The sequence below is a fragment of the Oratosquilla oratoria genome, chromosome 1 (genome assembly GCF_046742065.1).
Source record: "Oratosquilla oratoria isolate Oo_2021 chromosome 1, ASM4674206v1, whole genome shotgun sequence".
NCBI lineage: Eukaryota > Metazoa > Arthropoda > Malacostraca > Stomatopoda > Squillidae > Oratosquilla > Oratosquilla oratoria.
Window position 1 is genome coordinate 71830662 of NC_134777.1, and position 20746 is coordinate 71851407.

General features: G+C 40.3%; 2 pseudogenes; both read left to right on the forward strand.

The window, feature by feature from the left end:
* The first annotated feature begins 3937 nt into the window (after nucleotides 1-3937).
* Nucleotides 3938-5276, forward strand: LOC143030788 (uncharacterized; annotated as a pseudogene).
* Nucleotides 5277-6366: 1090 nt separating this feature from the next.
* LOC143030796 (uncharacterized) lies at nucleotides 6367-9269 on the forward strand (annotated as a pseudogene).
* Nucleotides 9270-20746: the final 11477 nt, after the last annotated feature.

The following is a 20746-nucleotide window of genomic DNA, read 5'->3' on the forward strand; positions in this document are numbered from 1 at the left end:
GTGAAACACATCAACCCACTAAGAGGGTTTTATTGGATAACAAAATCATAGCTATTCTATTTCAACAATAAAAAAAAATTTATAGAAAATAAAAAAAATAACACCAACACATGGACCAATGTGATGGCCTAACAAAACAATTATATTAGTAGTATAAATACCAATGCACTTTCCTGTTGGCGGCTGAAGAGTCCTGCTCCAGACGGTGCGGCGTCCTCCCACAGAGTCTTCGCTGTGATCTCCTGCTCCAGACGGCGTGGCGTCCTCTCACAGAATCCTCGCTATGATCTCCTGCTCCAGACGGCGTGGCGTCCTCCCACAGAATCCTCGCTGTGATCCTGCTCCAGACGGCGTGGCGTCCTCCCACAGAGTCCTCACTGTGATCTGCTCCAGACGGCGTGGCGTCCTCTCACAGAATCCTCGCTGTGATCTCATGCTCCAAATGGCGCTGCGTCCTCCCACAGAATCCTCGCTGTGATCTCCTGCTCCAGACGGCGTGGTGTCCACCCACAGAGTTCTCACTGTGATCTGCTCCAGACGGCGTGGCGTCCTCCCTCAGAATCCTCGCTGTGATCTCCTGCTCCAAATGGCACTGCGTCCTCCCACAGAATCCTCGCTGTGATCACCTGCTCCAGACGACGTGGCGTCCTCCCACAGAATCCTCGCTGTGATCTCCTGCTGGGTCAAGCGCCGAGTCCTCCTCCTGGAGTACCCTCCCTCTGTAGGACTGGGAGGAGGAGGAGAAGTGGACCGCCGCGGAGGCGGCTGACGGAAAAGTGTCCTCAAAATCATCTGCGCCCTCCCTCTGTAGATCGGGGAGGGGGAGGAGAACCAAAGAGGAGGGCTGTACTGCGCATGCATGGGCACTAACGTGAAACGAATTTCGCCCGTAGGCCCTGGGAACCTGGCCTGCGCTCAGGGCTTGACCCACGCCGCGCGTCCCCTTCTCCCAAGCCGGACAGTCCGCATGGCACAGCGTGGCACCTGTGGCCCACGTGGTTTTAGCTTTGTGTGCGTCCTTGGCGGGCATGGCGTGACGCTCCTCTGGGTAGGCCCACGTGGTACAGCTTTGTGTGCTGAGCGGTCGCCGTGAGAACGAATCATCCTGGTCAAGTGGCGGCCCTCCTTGGGAACTCTGGACCACGTGGTAGAGCTCGATGTAGGCGTCGTGTCACTATATGACATCCTGGCAGCCACCACGCCCTCCACATCTTTTGCGATGCAAACAAACGAGGGTTTGGAGTGGCAGCCTACACCGTCTCATGAGAAGGTCAGGTCTCCTTCCTCACTAGAAGGAGTAGAGTCACCCCCAAAAACATGTCCAAGCTCAGCGAAGATCTCACTATCCCCCGACTCGAGCTCACAGCTATTCTCTTTGGTAGCCACCTCGCCAAGTACCTGATGAATCTATGTCCTTCCCTGTACCACACCACCTTTGTGTGGTTTGACGCCAAGTCCGCTCTTTTCTGGGTACGAAGTCAGACCAGCAATTCAACCTACGTCCTCAACAGAACCAAAGAGATCAAACAGTTAGTACAAGACTATGATCTCCACCTTATACACGTCAGTACCGAAGACAATCTAGCAGATCTCACCTCCAAGGGCACTAACGTTGCAGGCCTTATTGGCAAACGTAATCTCTGGTTTAAGGGTCCAGAATGGCTTCCCTACCCAGCCCAATACCCCCCTCAAGAGTCGTACACTCTGCCCATTCTTATACGCACCTGCCCTACCATTGTTGTGGAAACAGAGACCTTTCCATCTTTAACAGTTCCCAGATCTTCCAACAGCGTACAACTCTTTCTGTATTCTACTGAAAGCAGTGAAGGTCAAGGCGTCAGTTTCAGTAAAGCCCAAGCTCTGTCACAGCCCCATGCAAGTTATGCTCAGACTGGCTCAAGTCAGTTCTTACCCTTGGATATACAAACATCTACAAGGGTGAGCCACCCATATTACTTCTGACGACAAAAATTTAATCTACCAAAGAGGCCTCAAACTAGATGAACAGGGTCTCATACGCTGTTATGTCGCAACGAGTATGGCCGCCCTCCACCACTGCTGTTACATCTCAAATGTGGAACCGCATCATCATGCATCAACATCGACTCTCACTACACACCATCACCGCCACACTCCATGTTCTCTTCCGCAGAGACTACTGGGTCTCTCGTCAACGACAAGCTATCAAGTCTCTCCTCAGACAGTGCTTACACTGTCGACGTATCCAAGCTCCACCTCTTAAGTTCCCTCCGCCAGCTCGCCTACATCCTAATAGAATCCACTTTCGTGCACCTTTCTCCACCACCGGAGTTGGTTTTACGGGAGTCATCAAGTTGAAACAACCACACGTTGACGTTGCCCATGTGGTCGTCTTTACATGCATCAGCATCCGGGCCCTAGTCCTGGAAAAGGTCACCTCCCTCAGCATGGAAGACTTCCTTAGAGCACTACGTCGTTTTACGGCAAGAGTGGGGACGCCCCACTCCTCCGTATCTGACAACGCAACCAACTTTTGTGCCGCTGACAGGTTTCTCCGAGAACTCAAGGATCATCCCGACATCAAAGAATTTTTCACCAACCACCACTCCTTTTGGACCTTCATCACCCCGTTTGCCCCCAGGCAAGGCGGCGTGTATGAGCGCCTTTTCGGAATCACGAAGTCCAACCTGAGAAAGGCTCTCTTCAAACATACACCTGCTACGACGAGCTCAGAACTTTGTGCCTGCCAAGAAGTGGAATGCGTAGTGAACAACCGCCCCCCTCACCTATGTTAGCACCGAAGACGACACCCCCCCTTACTCCTAATGCTCTCATGCACGACTACACTGTTGTCCTTTCCCCACAGATACAACTCACTGATTTAGACGACCCTGACTACCTCGTTGCTATCACACTGAGGACAAAACCAGAAGAGAGCGCCACCTTCGCCTCAGTAAGCCTAATCAACGTGCCCCTCGAGTCCTGGACTAACATACACTACACGGTGCTCACATGCATTACTTCATCATACGCTGACAATCCCATAGACTAGAAATGGGGTGAACTAAATTTTACAATAGATACGAAAATGCAACTTATCACCAGCATTTAACACTACACATCACTTGTCTATATAATCTCGCATAGGACGATTCACCCCACTGTTGAGGGATTTTATATAAGCAAATCACAATTCTGCTGAGGGTTCGCAAACATATGAGATATGCTCCGCACAGCCGGGACGACAGTTGCTTACGCGCTGCCGTGCTGAACGGTCGTCAAGATTGTTTCCTCTGTCGCACGTAGATTTCAACCGTATCCCTGCTTACTAGTGCTTGACCTGGCATTCGAGTGTTTACGACGCTCAATTTGCAATATGATAATAGCGTTTACGACGCTCATTTTATCATATAATAAGCGTTTACGACGCTCTCATTTTGAGTTTTAACGAAACTCACTAAATCATCAGGTAAATACGACAACGTGTATACGACTCCATCGGTCACAACTGCCATGTCGTCTTCCGACGAAACGCATACCCATACAAGCAGGAAGTCGGGCGCCTCCTCTCACAGAGGAGAAGCAAGCCAACATTCTCGCAAATACAAGCATAAATCGAGCAGGTCAAGCAACAGTACTTCCCATCGGGATAGAAATACTTGCGTTGGCGCTACGTATCGAAGTCCAGAAGACATGGCAACCCCCCCTCCCCCTCTCCCCGACGGCTCCACGTCACGTACTGCTTTCCAAGTACATGATGACTCCTCAGCCCCTTGGCACACAGTACTGCAAGCCATCGCTGAACTGTGGAGTGATATGGATCAACTAAAAGCGGAGGCGGCGGCAAGATGTTTCGCAGAGGCCGGAAACCCACAACGATGCCAGACCTGGCACTAGTTCAACCAGGAAGGAAGCAGGGCCTGTTACGCCCTCTCCAGGTAATTTTTCGGGTTTTATCTCCAACGGAAGCAGCAGTGAAGAAGGTGAGTTGCATGAAGATTTCCCCATTGGCAGTATTTTGATGCAGTCCTCTAAGGCTTTCGGCCCAGTTGAAGAAGTCTCCGGAGATGTTGCCAAACATGTGGCGGACATGGTCAATCAAATATTTGACCACGGCATGAGGGAGGGCACCTATAAAGAAATTGCGGAGGACGAGAGTACCAAGAGGCCCGGTAATTGCCCTGCTTTATCCCCAGTTGAGTGCAATATGCAAATTTTGGAGGCGCTAAAACAGGACGCTAAAAAAGCAGACTTACGCATGAAGGAAGTCAATAAAGATATAACTAAGGCAGCTTCCATCATCATCAAGTCACTTTCGGTGCTTGACAAAGTGGCCCAGGATGAAGGTAACGCTGTGGTGGCCCATGAGATGGGCATGATCAATGGTGCTCTGGTACTGTTAGGTCATGCCAACGACCGTAACAATTTGGTTCGCCGTTTTAACATCAAACCTATGCTCTGACAAAGTGCCCATGTCACGCTTTCTGTTTGGGGATGACCTCTCGCAATCCGCAAGACAAATCGAAGAGGCGGAAAAACTCAAAAGCAAAATCACAGCCAAATCCCCCTTTCCATACTGGAAGCCAGGCGCATGGAAGTTTGGAAGTGGGAAGACAAGAACCCAGTTTAAAGGACACACAAGATTTCAACTCTATGGACAGCGGAGGCTAAGTCATAGGGGAGACCAGAGGCCTTACTACGCTCGGCAGGCCTTGGATTAAAAAAACTCCAAAGGCAGGGGACGCAGCACTCCCCGACAATAAACCAGGCAAGTACCAACTTTGTGGCAGGTTCCCTTCACAGATTTGTGCATGAGTGGCAAAAAATCACTAGTGATACATGTATTCTAGACATAGTCAAACATTGTCACCTGAATATTAATGTCAATGATATCGGTTCCCTGTGTTCTGGGAATGTGGAATATAACTTTAGCCTGGCAGAACAAATGATACTATCACAAGAAATTTCGAAATTATTGGAGCTTAAAGTTTTAAAAGAAACAAAGAGAAGGGCAGATCAGATCATTTCCCCTGTATTTCTGAAGAAGAAAAAAGATGGAGATTATAGGATGGTACTCAATTTAGAAAAATTAAACAACCACATTCCCTATATCCATTTCAAAATGGAGAACTTTGAACAAGCTATCAGACTGATAAATGAAGGGGACTATATGGCATCTGTGGATCTTAAACATGCCTACTACTCTATTAGAATAGCGGAAGAACAGCAAAAATTCCTTTGTTTTCAATGGTATGGCAAAGTTTATCAGTTCACCTGTCTCCCAAATGGAATCTCAGAAGGACCCACACTTTTGACCAAACTCATGAAACCTATCTTTGCTACTTAAGAGCAAAAGGCTTTACCATCACCAGCTTTATTGATGACACTCTCATGTGCAGTGCTTCTCTTTCTGGATGCTATGATTGCATTAATTCTACTATTGAATTATTCACGAAAATGGGCTTCTGTATTAACGGTGCGAAATCTATGCTAGAACCCACTAAAAGTATCGAATACCTTGGCAATGTCATTGACTCGGACAAAATGAATGTTACCTTACCAATACGTAGGAAAGAAAGAATTCTACTTGGATGTAAACAACTAATAGCTAAGATTAGTGACAAAATCAGAGAAGTAGCCAGGGTGATCGGGCTTCTAGTTGCTGCCTTCCCAGCTGTGGAACTTGGAAAATTACACTATCGTCACCTTGAATTGGCAAAGATTACAGCATTGCGAAGGAGTTATGGGAACTTTGAGGATAAAATGTTGATCACCGACGAAATGAAAACTGACCTGACTTGGTGAATCAAACATGTTGAGACCCAACATAGGTGAATAATTCACCCAACTCCTGAAATTGTCTTATACTCAGATGCTTCAGACTTAGGTTGGGGTGGCTGCATAAATCATCAGTCAGTCAATGGAAGATGGACGACAGAGGAAAAGAAGCTTCATATTAATGCCCGGGAACTCATAGCTGTGCTCCTCACATTAAAATCTTTTGCAAATGAGGTCAGAGGAAAGGACATTAAAGTTTTCTGTGACAACACTACAGCAGTTAACTACATCAATGAAATGGGAGGCACTAAGTCGGTAGCATGTAACAATGTCTCCTCTGATATTTGGAACTGGTGTCTAAACAATGATGCCTGGATCACATGTTCCTACATTCCCGGGAGTGATAATACTTTGGCTGATACAGCATCCAGGAACTTCAATGACAGACATGAGTGGAAGTTGGATGAGAAATTTTTTAAGAAATTAAGCATCATTTTTTGGCACACCCAACATTGATCTATTTGCATCTAGATTGAACAAACAAGTGCCTCAGTTTTGCTCCTGGAGGCCAGACCCAGAATCAAATTATTGTGATGCATTCAACCGTAATTGGGCAACATTAGGTCTCATCTACATTTTCCCCCCTTTCTCCCTGGTCGCTAGATGCCTGCAGAAGTTAAGAGCAGAAGGGGCCAGAGGTTGGATGATAGTTCCATTTTGGACATCACAGCCCTGGATGGGAGCACTACTCAGGCTGCTCGTAGAAGATCCAAGAATCTTAATGAGGAGAAAGAAAGTGCTGGTGTGGCCCCCGTCGACGGAAGAACATTCCATCATGTCCCATACCAGATTGATGGCCTGTCTACTTTCCGGGAAAGCCTGCGAGAACGAGGCATATCTGAAAAAGGTACGGACCTTATCTTGGCATCATGGAAACCTGGAACTAGCAAACAATACAGATCACATATCAACAGGTGGGCACAATTTTGTCATAGACGGGACATCAATCCCACTACTCCCATTGTAACTGACGTCATAAACTTCTTAACAGGAACTTTCCACAGAGGTGTGGGTTACAACAGTATTAACACGGCGAGGGGGGCCCTATCCGCGCTGGGGATAGTTGTGGACGGATGCAGGGCAGGCAACCATCCCCTAGTCATCAGGTTAATGAGGGGAGTTTTCAAACTGAGGCCTTCAATGCCTAGATATAAGGACACCTGGGATGTCAAACCTGTATTAACAAAACTGAAACAGTTGGAACCCTTACAGTCTCTCCCACTGAAAGAACTTACACTCAAACTAGTAATGCTGATGGCACACAAACTGCTAGAGTTCAGACCCTACACTTGCTAGTGCTCAAGAATATAAGCATAAAGGAAGAAGCTATTTCAGTCTGGTTAGGGGACAACATTAAACAATGTCGCCCTGGATTTAAGGGGAGCCCCCACCCAAAAACTCTTTTTCTGAAGGATCTTGCTGGTTTTTTCTGTGTGATATCTAGGTCTGAGGAAACCTTCACAGCTTGAGTTTTATTCAGATCTGACCAGTAGTTTTTTTTGTTTTTTTTTAATAAAAACGTAAAAAATACCATATTTTTGGGCTTCTTTCAAATCCTATCTCCTCTTACAATTTTTATTCGATGTCTTTCATTTCATAGCGAAAGAATCTTCTACATATATAGAAAAACAAAATAGAATTTTTTTTAATATCTGTTTAACGCCGAGGAAAAAAAAATCGAAAAAACGCAAAATTTTGACTTTGACACGTTATTAAAAAATTTCTATTTAACATATGCAAAACAAAAAAAAACTCTCTATTTCATTTTTTGTCATTTATCTAGCTATCAATAGAGACCTCATATGCAAAAATCAGGTGAAAATTGAGGGAGGAGATAGACTTTGTGTATCAAAAACTTACATTTTTCAGAAACGAGTGTTAAAGTTTTTTTTTTCCATAGTTTGACTAAATTTTACATTGGACCTCCTAAGATCCATTGAAAACAGGTTCCATTATATTTTCATCATGATTTTGCATCTTTCAAGTAACTCAGGCACTTTGTACCCTCCTACAGTGTAGGATATTATTCACGCAAAGTGAGGGTCTCATAAGGCACCACCTTACTCTTTGTCGCAAAGTTTGAGTTCTTGATCTAGAATGACCCAGCAAGGTAGTCTGATTGCTGGGATTCAGCTCTTTTTCTTTCCTTGGTTTTCTTTTCTGGTGTTGGAACATGCTCTTGCTGCATCAGGGACATCACTGTGAGGTTTGACTCTAAACCCAAGGTGTTGCAACAAGGAGGCATCCTTGTAGCCACTTGTTAGCAAACAGCTGTTTGCGTAGAGACAACGTGTCTGATATAGGTGTAGAGGACAGAGGATCAGGTGCTGAGGATGTGAATGTAGATGGCAGGGAGAGAGCTGCTGGAAGGAGTACCAGTGGTGGTGGCGGAGGTGGTGATAACAAAGTTGATGCTGGGGTTCTTTCTTTCTCCCCTTGAGTTGCTAATGTAGACATTCTTATCTTCTGCAAGTGTGCCTTTTGTTTGGTTAGCTTAGGCATGGCTAATATCTTCAAATTTCTCTTCACTGAAAAATAGATGCGAACTTCACACGGCAAATTAGTGAACGCGGCAAGCTAGTGTGTACTTGTCCTTTACTTTGTAAGGCTATCAGGCCACAGCCAGTCGTGCAGGCTGAACTTCCTCACACCACATACTCACGTGCATGCCGGACGTAAGAGAAAACTTTATAAGTGCATCAAACGCAAAAAAATAGAGTAAAATAAGGTCAAAACGTATGTAAACAATGGTCGTGCGCAGCATGTGGCTGCCGGGGGAGAGGTAGGGTAGGCCCTTTAAACCCTTTAAAAATGGCGGTACGATAAAAAACACTTTACCAGCATCTAGAGCAAGATCCCTACTATGTATTTATGCAATAATACAATTATTTTTTTTCTCGAATTTTTCTTAAATCTGGGGGTGGGGGTTCCCCTTAACATTCAGTCTGTGAAGTTCTTTCCCTACACTAAGGACGAAAGTTTGTGTGTGTGCAGGACTTTGAGCACATATCTGGAAAAAACGGAACACCTCCGAGACGAGACAGGAAAGAAAGATGGAAGACTCCTCATGAGCTTCATCAAACCGCACAAACCGGTATCAAGAGACACAATTGCAAGATGGATCAAGCATGTACTTACTATCTCTGGAATTGACTCTACCAAATACACAGCGAGCAGTGTCCGCTCGGCTGCTGCCTCTCAAGCTAGATCCATGTCCGTACCTATACGCCACATCATGTCCAAAGCTGGATGGTCAAGAGAATCGACCTTTGCCAAACACTACAACAAGGAAATTGTACAGGAGGGAGACCCATTCCAAGATGCAGTACTGGATTAGCTTGGGCACACTAAATTTGAAATGGAAGAATTATGGAACGGCCCCAACTTCACCTGCCTAAGAACTTCTGAGGCACGACACCCACATGTCTTCAAAACCTCATACGTTTGCGAACCCTCAGCAGAATTGTGATTTGCTGATATAAAATTACTGAAGTACATGAGACTTACCGTGGGTTAGTTGAGATGTGCTTCTGGTTTTATGAAGCAAATCAATTCTGCTGAAGGGTAAGCATTCATATGCCATCCTCTCCTCCCCTTACACGTAACCAACTGGGAATCTCTTCATTACAAAATAATCAAGTTCCAGGTTATCATGTGGGTGCTCGTATTATTCAAAGACTGTCGGCCCGGCTGGGCGGAGCATATCTCATATGAATCATGAATGCTTACCCTTCAGCAGAATTGATTTGCTTCATAAAACCAGAAGCACATCTCAACTAACCTATGGTAAGTCTCATGTACTTCAGTAATTTCATGTGACGACAAAGGTCACACTCTCACACTCTCGTGCCGTTCACACCCTCCGCTCAGCGCTCCCGACGAGAAAGTAATTCAACATGGCACATACCAGAAACAGCAACAGCTCCAAGAAACTTGAAGATATGGTGGAGAGTCTTGTGAAAGCAAGAGAAGAGGACAGACAGTTCCAGATGCAAGCAAGGAAAGAAGACCAACAGTTCCTAAGCGAGTTGAAAGAGATAGTTAAACAACAAAGGCAGGAGATACAATATCTCAAATCGACTGTAGTTAATCTCCAAGCTAGAGTGGAAGACCTAGAGCAGTACACGAGGAGAGAAGATATAATCATTAGTGGTTTAAAGATTGTGAAAACGTATTCGGAAGCTGTGAAAGGTGACTCCGACTATAGTGCAGATAACAGTGGTCAGAACATTGTAGAAAATCAAGTGATCCATTCTCTAAGTAACAAGGGAATACAGATCAGAGACACAGAGATATCAGCTTGCCATACACTGGGAAAAAGAAAACAGGACGGTACCCAAAATGTGATCGTGAGATTCGTTTCAAGAAAGTCGAAGGTGAACGTGCTGAAAAACGCCAAGAAATTGAAGGGGACGGGCGTCTACGTGAATGAACACCTGACAAAACGAACTGGAGAGATTGCCAAAACAGCACGCGACATGAGGAAACAAGGGAAGATCATCTCGACATGGACAAGAGACTGCAAGGTGTATATCAAGTGCAAGGATGAAAAAGTACATCAAGTAAGTAATCTTGAACAATTAGTTGAATTTCAATAGTTCACATTCCTTAATCTTCTAACACAAACATAACCATGAACACTACAACTAACACAAAAACTAAAACAAACATATCAAAAAACTGTTCTTCATGCCATACCCTTGTCCCTACCAATCACCTCAAATGTACATTATGCAAACATTTATATCATCTCATGTGTGCAAATATACCCGTAAATACTGCCAAAAATAACCCCAATATTTTCAATAACTGGTTCTGCCTAGACTGCTCAAAAACATTTCCCTATCATGCCATCTCAAACACAGAAATTAATATTTTGTTTTCCGCGCCAAATCTCGCATCAAAAAACCCAGATGTATATACCGCCATCAAGAAGTATAAAGAAATAGACAAAATATCAGAAAAGGAATTTTCGATATTTAATCACAATAATACCCAAATTGACCCCGAATTAAATTTTTACTCAAAATTAACAAAAGACAGCGATTACTATAGTGATACACAATTTGACACGGTATTTCGTGATATTGATGGTTTCACACTAATTCACATCAATGCAAGGAGCCTAAACGCCAATTATCAGAAAATTGACTGTTATCTCAAGTTACTCAATAAAAGCTTTGACGTTATAGTGATAAGCGAAACATGGATTGACCCAGGATGTCTAGTAAACTTCTTACAAGACTATACTCCTTACAGTGCTAATAGACAGATCCAAAAAGGCGGCGGAGTCTCCATCTTCATAAAAAAATCAATTTCATGCAAACTAATAAATCAATCCACTAATTCGTATGAAAACCTATTTGATTGCGTAGCTGTTGAGATTTTCAGTAAAACTAAAAAGAATACCGTCATAACAAGTATTTACAGAAAGCCATGTTCAAACTTAAATGAGTTCACAAATATGCTTGAAGAAATCATAACTCCATTTAGAAATAAAAATCTATATCTCTGTGGTGACTTCAACATAGATTTACTTAAGTATGAGACTCATGAACAAACAAGACACTTTACAGATATGATTTTCTCTTTAGGTATATATCCTTTGATAAATAAACCAACCCGAATAACAAATACAAGTGAAACATTGATAGATAACATTTTCACCAACATTGTAAACTCCGAGATTCATAGTGGTATCTTAATAAGTGATATAAGTGACCATCTACCGGTATTCACTATCAGTCCAAAAGAAATGCACTGCATAACAAAACCCAGAATTGTACTTAAACGTAAAATTGACGAAAAAGATATTGCAAAATTAAATCAATGCTTAAAAGAAGAAAATTGGGATCAGGTTTACGAGTCAGAAAATGCCAATCTATCATATAACGAATTTGTAAGCATTATCATGCTGCCCAGAGAGAGAAGTAGAAATAAAACCACGTAACGTAAACTCAAAACCATGGTTTACAAACGATCTTAAGAACGCGTGTCGAAAGAAAAACCAACTTTACAAGAAATCAATTCAAAGCAAGTCCTTGACAGACGAAAACAAATACAAAGGGTACAAAAACAAACTTACAACAATTTTACGCAACTGTGAAAAAAAATACTATGACACACTGCTTGAAGGTTATAAAGGTAATATAAAAAAGACATGGGAAGTAATAAACAACTTAACTAGGCACAAAATTAATAACACCAATGAATTCATAGACATTATTAAAAAAGGAAAAACTAAAAAAGAAGTGGCAAACGAATTTAATGAATTTTTCTCCCATGTAGGACTTAACCTCGCGAAACAAATAAAGACAACACATCAAACTTACGAGACATTTTTGAAACACCGAATAAATAACACTATGTTTTTAAAACCCGTCACGGAAAACGAACTTATGAACACAGTAAAATCAATGCAGAACAAGAAATCACTCGATTGCACAGGAATCAATATGAACCTCATAAAACAAATTATGCCTATCATCAAAGATCATTTTCTGACAATATGCAATAAATCATTTGAACAAGGGATATTTCCAGATGCAATGAAAATAGCAAAAGTAATACCGATATTCAAATCAGCCGACAAATCAAGTTATAATAACTATAGACCAATTTCACTATTACCACAGTTTTCCAAAATTCTTGAAAAGTTATTCACAATTCGCCTTGACTCATTTCTAAAAAAAAATGACGTCATTTACCATAGTCAATATGGATTTCAACGAAATCTTTCAACGTCTACAGCAGTAATGGAATTAATTGAAGAGATAACTAACAATATAGAACAAAAGAAAAAGACAGCCGGCATATTTATTGATCTTAAAAAGGCATTTGACACAGTAAATCATGAAATCCTAATTCGAAAGGCCGAATACTTTGGGCTAAGAGGTAAAGTTAATGACTGGTTAAAAAGTTATCTAAAAAACAGAAAACAATATGTGGCCATTGAGGAAGAAAGATCACACATTCTACCAGTTACATGCGGAGTACCTCAAGGTTCAGTTCTAGGACCCAAACTATTCTTACTATACATTAATGACATTACAAATGTATCCAACCTTATGAAATTTATACTGTTCGCCGACGATACCACCATTCTATGCTCCGATACAAATTCCGACAAACTGATCAAGACAATTAATGAAGGATTATGTCAACTATCCAACTGGTTTTCAGCCAATAAGCTATCCTTAAACGTATCAAAAACTAACTACCTGCTTTTCTACAAAAATAATGAAAGTACTAAGCCGATCAAAATAAACAACGAAATTATTGAAAAAGCGTCCGTCAGTAAATTTCTAGGCGTGTATTTAGACGATCAACTTAATTGGAAACATCATATAAATCACGTGATAAATAAGATATCCAAAACTTTAGGAATTATGCATAAAATGAGAAATATTCTCAATGAAAATACCCTACGTACCATTTATTGTAGTCTACTACTACCATACTTAAACTATTGTTCAGAAATTTGGGGTAATACTTATCAAACTAATCTTCAACGCATAATTACCTCTCAAAAAAGGGCACTGCGTATAATCTGCAATGTAGGTCGTTTGGAACATACAAATAATTTATTTAAAAAACTAAATCTACTCAAATTCAATGACTTAATAAAGTACAAAACTGCCATTGTTATGCACCAAATCTACAATAAACACATGAATCAAAACATATTGAAATTTTACTCAACTTACGAAACTCGCTATGCGACTAGGCAAACAAACGACTTCTTTAAAACTCAATACAGAACAACCAAAAAAAGCCAATGCTTATCTATTATAGGTGTTAACACATGGAATAAACTGGAAAAGGATTTACCTAAGACAAAATGTTTATCATCATTCAAACGATACTTAAAAAAGTCTTTAATCTATAAGTATTAGTATATTGAACACTTCAGGTCCATTTCATGGTTGTATTCATGGAGAAACTGCCCAAGTCTGCCGCTCTTTTTTTTTTTTTCTATTCCAGCAGGTCACGGTGACCCGGATCTGCGCATTAAGCAATTGTCGTCCCGTCGACAATCGACCTGACCTCTCACCTCTCTCCTGACCCCCACAAGTTGCGATGCTCGCTCGTGCCCCCGATTTCTGCGTGAGGTCGGAGTTGGCGGACGTCGTGACGCATGCCATTGTGTGTGTGTGTGTGTGTGTATGCATGTATGTGTGTATGTCGTGGACGGACGGCTCGTTCGCGGACGGCTCGTCCGCGGGACTGGGAGGTGGGACGGCTCGTCCACGGGAATATGGACATCTCGTCCAATGACTTTTTTTTGAGAATAGTAAACATAATTTGCGGAACAATTAAACTTTATTTACATATTTATGTATACAGAGTGCAGGTGTGATTATTTTTTTTTTATCATAGTTGGAGCTGTTCTGGGGTGTTAAAATAAGCATGTCCATGACATTTATAAACACATCTATTACTTACCAGAATATATCATCTAAAGCAAATTTTAATGAAATAACATGAAATATCATTAAAAAAAGGTAATAAAATGATTGTCTAGGAGTTTTTTGAAATCTTGTCCGTGGACGAGTTGACCACCCATGGTGGTGTCTGTGGACGGGTTGTCCTGCTTTGCGGTTTTGTGGGCGGGTTGTTCTACAATCGTGTATATATGTGTGTAGATGTGTATGTGCCATGCTACCATGTAACAAAAATAAATAAATGAAATTAATTTTTTCCTTAAGGGAGAGCAACTCCCCATAAGCTTTGCTTCTCGCTCTCCCTTTTCAACTACCAATTTTGTAAAAAAAAATGTATATATGTATGTCTAATTGTATTTAATATTGTTGAATAAACCTATAATAAAAAAAAAAAAAAAAAAAAAAGCATTGTGGCGTCGGCCACGTGTAGTGCGAATTACAAACACAAGACTATGTACAGAGAGTTCGGTGTTTATCAGAAAAATGGGGATCTTCTGTGTGGTTGATGACTCCAATAATAGACAGAAGTGTTCACACCCCTCATTTTATCGTTTCCCTGCCGAGACTGTGAGAAGGGAGTGATGGATTGCAGCTGTGAAGAGTGAACTCAGTACTCCAGACTTTGCAGTGCCCATTTCATATCGGTTGGGTATTTTATTCTAAGGTAACATGGTTTGTCAAAAATAAATATTATGTGACAGTTACTTAAAATCATAAACCACCGAAAGTGGACTTACAATTAAGTTATATTAGAGGGTATCTGGTTTACACACCCTACAAGTATCATAGTATGGTAATTCTTAAAAGGTTGTTTGGAAAGTCATGAAATTTCGTGTACTTTACAATTATTTTATGGGATATTTATCGAAATTAGATTAACTGCTCAGCTGTGCTTGTGCCCAGAGATGCGTTGTATTAATACATTTATTTATAATGTCTAAACAATCCAAATTCTCACTTAACACTCAATTCATGGGGTTAAATTAGGTTACATTATATTACATTTGGCCTAATTGCATCAGATTGTGTTACTTTATGATATTCGTGTACATTAGATTATTTATACTTGCTAATCTTTAAAATTTCATGCTCTACAATATTTACTATTTTCACCAGTATATTCAGTTGCTAATACTATAATGGTTGGTGTATGTGTGTGTGTTGGGTGGGGGTCTGGAGAGAGAGTTCCCAGGTATGGTTCTTGGCAAGCTTGTGCTGGTCCAGAAGTAAAAAACCCAGGGCCATAGAGAAGTTGTGTACAAGGTTAGGTCAGGCTAGGATACGTAATTTCCAGCGACGAACTATTTCACCTGTTTATACTTTCACTAATTCTGATTGTTGCCAGACTATCACTTTGGCATCCCTTTGGTAATGACAAGGTTAATGAAAGCATAACATGTTAACGTGTCCTACTTAATTTGTTGGTGAGAGTACTGCCATCTTGACAGTCCTCCTGATCCTATTTTTCTACAAATTGGTCAGTACTACCTACCAATTTTTTTGCAAATTTGAACCTCACCGTCACCGATTTTTATGAAATTCGGTATGCATGTAGAACTCGGTAAGGCAAATTGATTGAGATTAGTCTCACGTTTTCTATCTTTTATAGAACCAGAATTATGGCTTCCGGAAATTTTGAGAAAAATCTAAATTTTGAAGGTACGGCCTAATTTCAAACATGCATAACTTTGTTAGTTTTTGTCGTAGAACATTCGTTCATATGTCATTGTAAAGCTAATGAGTAGCTCTGCAACTTTTATTCTATTCATATTTTACCTATGAGGTCAAATAAAAAAGTTCCATTTGACCTTGACCTTTGACCTTGAATAACAAAAAACACGCCATCTTCAATTTTTTTCATTTTTTGTACAAATATTCACCATCATCTTAATAACCTTCATGCCAAATTTCATAGTGGGACATTCATGGGATCAGAAGTTACAGGCACTTAAATAACTATAGGTATAAGAAAATTTTGGTATTTTTTGATCTGTATTATTTAAAAAAATTCATATCTCGGTTATTTTTCATCACAAAACGTTCACTAATATACCATTTTAAAGCTGATGATTAGCTCTACATCTTTCATTCTATGCATTTTCTACCTAAAAGGTCAAATAAAAAAGTTGTCTAACCTTACAAAAACTTTTTTTTGTGGGGTACAAAACTTCACTACTTACCTTATTGTATTCAATATCCAGGTATACAAACTGCTTGTGTATAGGATTTGTATATCTAAATTTTTTATCTAATATTAAATAAATAAAATATAATATCTATAAATAAAATATCTAATATTTTGTATATCTAAATTTTTTTTATATCCTTTTTACAGATAAAATATTTACCCACCAACAGAAATAAGTTTAAAAATGCTTGGAAGAAGTTTTAAATTCAAGAAAGTGTGTTGTAATCCTATCAACCTTCATGATGATGATCCTAATAAGAAAGGAAATCGGCAAATGTCAGAAGACTTTGTGGCAAAGAACATTGCATTTAACCTTACAGAAGGTTATTATATTTGTGACAAATGCAGGAAAGAAATTACGAAAAGAAGTCGAGAATTACAAACTACTGAAATAGAAAATGAACCAGCAACAGTCCCTGAAACAACAGATAATGAATCATCATCTTCTTCAGATAAAAGGTCGGAAGATGATGTTTTTGTTGACAAAGATACTGACCTGAAAGCACTTAATGAGTCTCTATCAATCATTGGAGAGTCACCAGTAAAAAAACAAAGACTTGAAAAAGGAATTTACTATAAGGAAGAAAAAGCCAAGAAAATCCAAGATCATATTTGCAGTAAATTACAAATTGGTTCAGCACCATCAACATCAAAAGACCATACAACAGCATCTGCCTCTCACGTTACAAATGCAGATGAAGAAATTGTTATTCAGCTAAAAGAAAAATTTAATACAACAGAAAAACGTTCAGAAAAACTCCAGATTTTGACTGTTCTTCCAAAAAGCTGGAGCAGATCAAAAATCCAGGAAGAGTTCAAGGTGACCCAATATATGGCTAGACAAGCAAAAAACTTAGTAAAAGAAAAAGGTTTCATGGCTCTCCCAAACAAAAGATTACCAACTTTCTCAAAAGAAACTGAAAACATTATCTTACATTTCTACAAATCTGAGGAAATAAGTAGGATTATGCCAGGAAAGAAAGATTATAAATCTGTCAGGAAAGGAGGATTTAAGGTACAAGAACAGAAACATCTAATTCTTTGTAACCTCAGGGAAGCATACAAATTATTGAAAACAAAACATCCTTCCTTAAAGGTAGGGTTTTCAAAATTTGCAGAACTTAGGCCAAAGGAATGCATATTGGCAGGCGGAGCTGGAACACATAGTGTATGTGTATGCACCATCCACCAGAATATTAAGCTGATGATAGTAGGATCCGGGCTTTCTTGTTGTACAGAAGGTGAAGAGATTCATTTGAGTGATTACACTAGTTGCTTAGCTGCTACTACTTGCAATGAAAAGTCAATTGACTGTTTTTTTCATCAGTGTTCTGATTGCAACTCTCTCTCGAATAATTTTGCTGAATATTTAGAGACAATTTTTGAAAAACACATGATTGATGACATTTCATATAAAAGGTGGATTTCTACAGATCGAACAACATTAGAAACCATCAGTAAATCTGTAAATGAGTTTATTGAAGAATTTTGTTCTAATCTTAAATTATTGAAACGGCATGATTATATTGCAAAGCATCAATCGCAATTTTGCGCTGAGAAAAAGAGAACATTAGGTGATGGAGAAATGTTGATTTTGGCAGATTTTGCTGAAAATTACTCATTCATTTTACAAGATGCAGCTCAGGGGTTTCATTGGAATAATGCACAAGCTACATTACACCCCTTTGTATGCTATTATAAAGATGAGGAAGAGCTTAAAACACAAAATGACGGCATTTTAAATTTTTCAAGGTCAGTGGTCGTTCACAACTTTTTTATTTGACCTTGAAGGTAAAAAGTGCATAGAATAAACGTTGTAGAGCTAATCATCAGCTTTAAAATGGTATGTTAGTGAACATTTTATGATTAAAAATAACCGAGATTTGAATTTCTAAAAATAATACATATAAAAAAAATACCAAAATTTTCTTATACCTATAGTTATTCAAGTGCCTGTAACTTCTGATCCCCTGTATGTCCCACTATCAAATTTGGCATGAAGGTTATTAAGATGATGGTGAATATTTGTACAAAAAATGAAAAAAATCGAAGATGGCGTGTTTTTTGTTATTCAAGGTCAAAGGTCAAGGTCAAATGGTACTTTTTTATTTGACCTCATAGGTAAAAAATGAATAGAATAAAAGTTGCAGAGCTACTCATTAGCTTTACAATGACATATGAACGAATGTTCTACGACAAAAACTAACAAAGTTATGCATGTCTGAAATTAGGCCGTACCTTCAAAATTTCGATTTTTCTCAAAATTGTCGGAAACCATAATTCTGGTTCTATAAAAGATAGAAACGTGAGACTAGTCTCAATCAATTTGTCTCACCGAGTTCTACTTGCACACCAAATTTCATCAAAATCTGTGACAATGAGTTATAAGTCATTGGTAGGTTTCATATGGAATGACCCCTTATGCAGTACCCCTGAAGCTCCAGTTTCACACACATGCGCCTCTCATTTTCTTATTTGTCTGAATTGAAGCCACTACTTCAGCAGGGATTATTTTATTTTATTTATTTATCTTTTGGCTAGTGCCCGCTCTGACCTCGACATTACAGGTTGTCCGGAACAGTTCATCACATACAGGGTCTGTTGTCCATCCACGTGATGGATGCCACTGTTATTAGCGGCGGCACCCCGATTTCAGGGGAGAAGGGGGTTACCCCTCAGCCGCAAGCAGCGCCAGGATGGGGGGAGGGGGTATCCCTCAGCCGCAAGTAGCGCCAGGGGGGTGGGGGAGGGTGTGCCCCCAAGAAGCTGAGGGTTGCCTCGGAAGGGGAGACGGGGAGGCGCTGCGCGACCTCTACCGCGGTGAGTGGCGGGCTGAACCCCAGGCGAAAGGCACCTGTGGCTCTACACTCTAGCATAGTAGCTCCCAAACTTTTTGAGTTTGTTACCCAGTTTGTCACGACACATTAAATATGTTACCCCTTTCACAAAATGTCAACATTGATATATATGGCTAAATTAAAACACTAGAGGTATTTTCGTTTATTTGTTGTATTTGAACATTGTACATCTCTAATGACTATTACCAAAGATGTCAAGAACATCAGTGGGATGGATGGAGTTGCATGCTTGAAGCTATTTGAGGAATTCTTGGCTTATTGATTTTGTAACCATTCCTAACCATCACCAACCAAGCACGTGATCCCCACACATGCACCATGATACTCACCTTTGGCAAGACCTATAATCTTGCAGACTTCAGATTCCTCCCCTTGCAAAACACCTATGTAAGACAAACAATGATGCCCCCACGGTGTCACAACACTAGATGCCTATGTCACCAGACAGATCCATTGAACCCTTTTTCATACCTACTCCAATATACATTACCATGACGTAACATATATACACCATATCTAACCACACAACTAACCCCTATAGCAATACTTTTTCAGTTTCTTTGTTGAGCCACTTTGGGCAAGCCTGATTTAGGGGATGTCTGTCCTTAAAAGGAATGTATGAATCATCTTAGTGAGCGTATTTTGAAATATTTCCCACATCTGATCTACAGGACTTTTGCTTAATTTTATCTCCCAATCTGTAAGCTGAAGCTCCTGATGTAGTCCTATGAACTGAGCTTTACTGAAATCTGGTATCTTAGAAACACAAGTATCTATTCTAATTTTTTTTTAGCTTGAATCTAGCTAAGTTGTGATCACTATTTGCAACAGTTTCACTGACTTCTATATCAGTTACCATGCTTTCGTGGCTAGTGATCAATAGATCGAGTAAGTTTCATGTCTTGTGGGCTCTTTTACATGCTGAACTAAGTAATTGTCACCGAGAAAATCAATCAAGCGACTACCTATATGGCCATGTTCAAGGGTCATCCAATCGATGTCACTAAAATTGAAATCACCCTTTATCAATAAATCCCGGTTGCAGAAACCAGACAGTTCTTGAAATAACAGTTTGTCATTTGCTAATGATAATGTCTTTGGCCTATATATTACACCTACATTCATTTTTTGTCCATTTGTTTGGGTTAACTCAACCCACAAGTTGATATAAACACCCAACTATTAAGCCCATCCCCACACCCCTCCCATGAATGATATGGTGAAACCAATGTCTTCAAATACTAGAGCATTTTATGGTGAGATTTTGTTGTCACATTGTAATTTAAGCTGTGTCTTTAAGAGATTATAAAAGGTTGAAAGATGACAAATGAAAGACATTTGGAAGTGGAAATGATCTGCCTCATTGCATTACCCATGGTCCAAGCGATATTGGGGAAGGGTGCAAGGATGATCTTTCATCCATAAAATGTTGAGGTGGA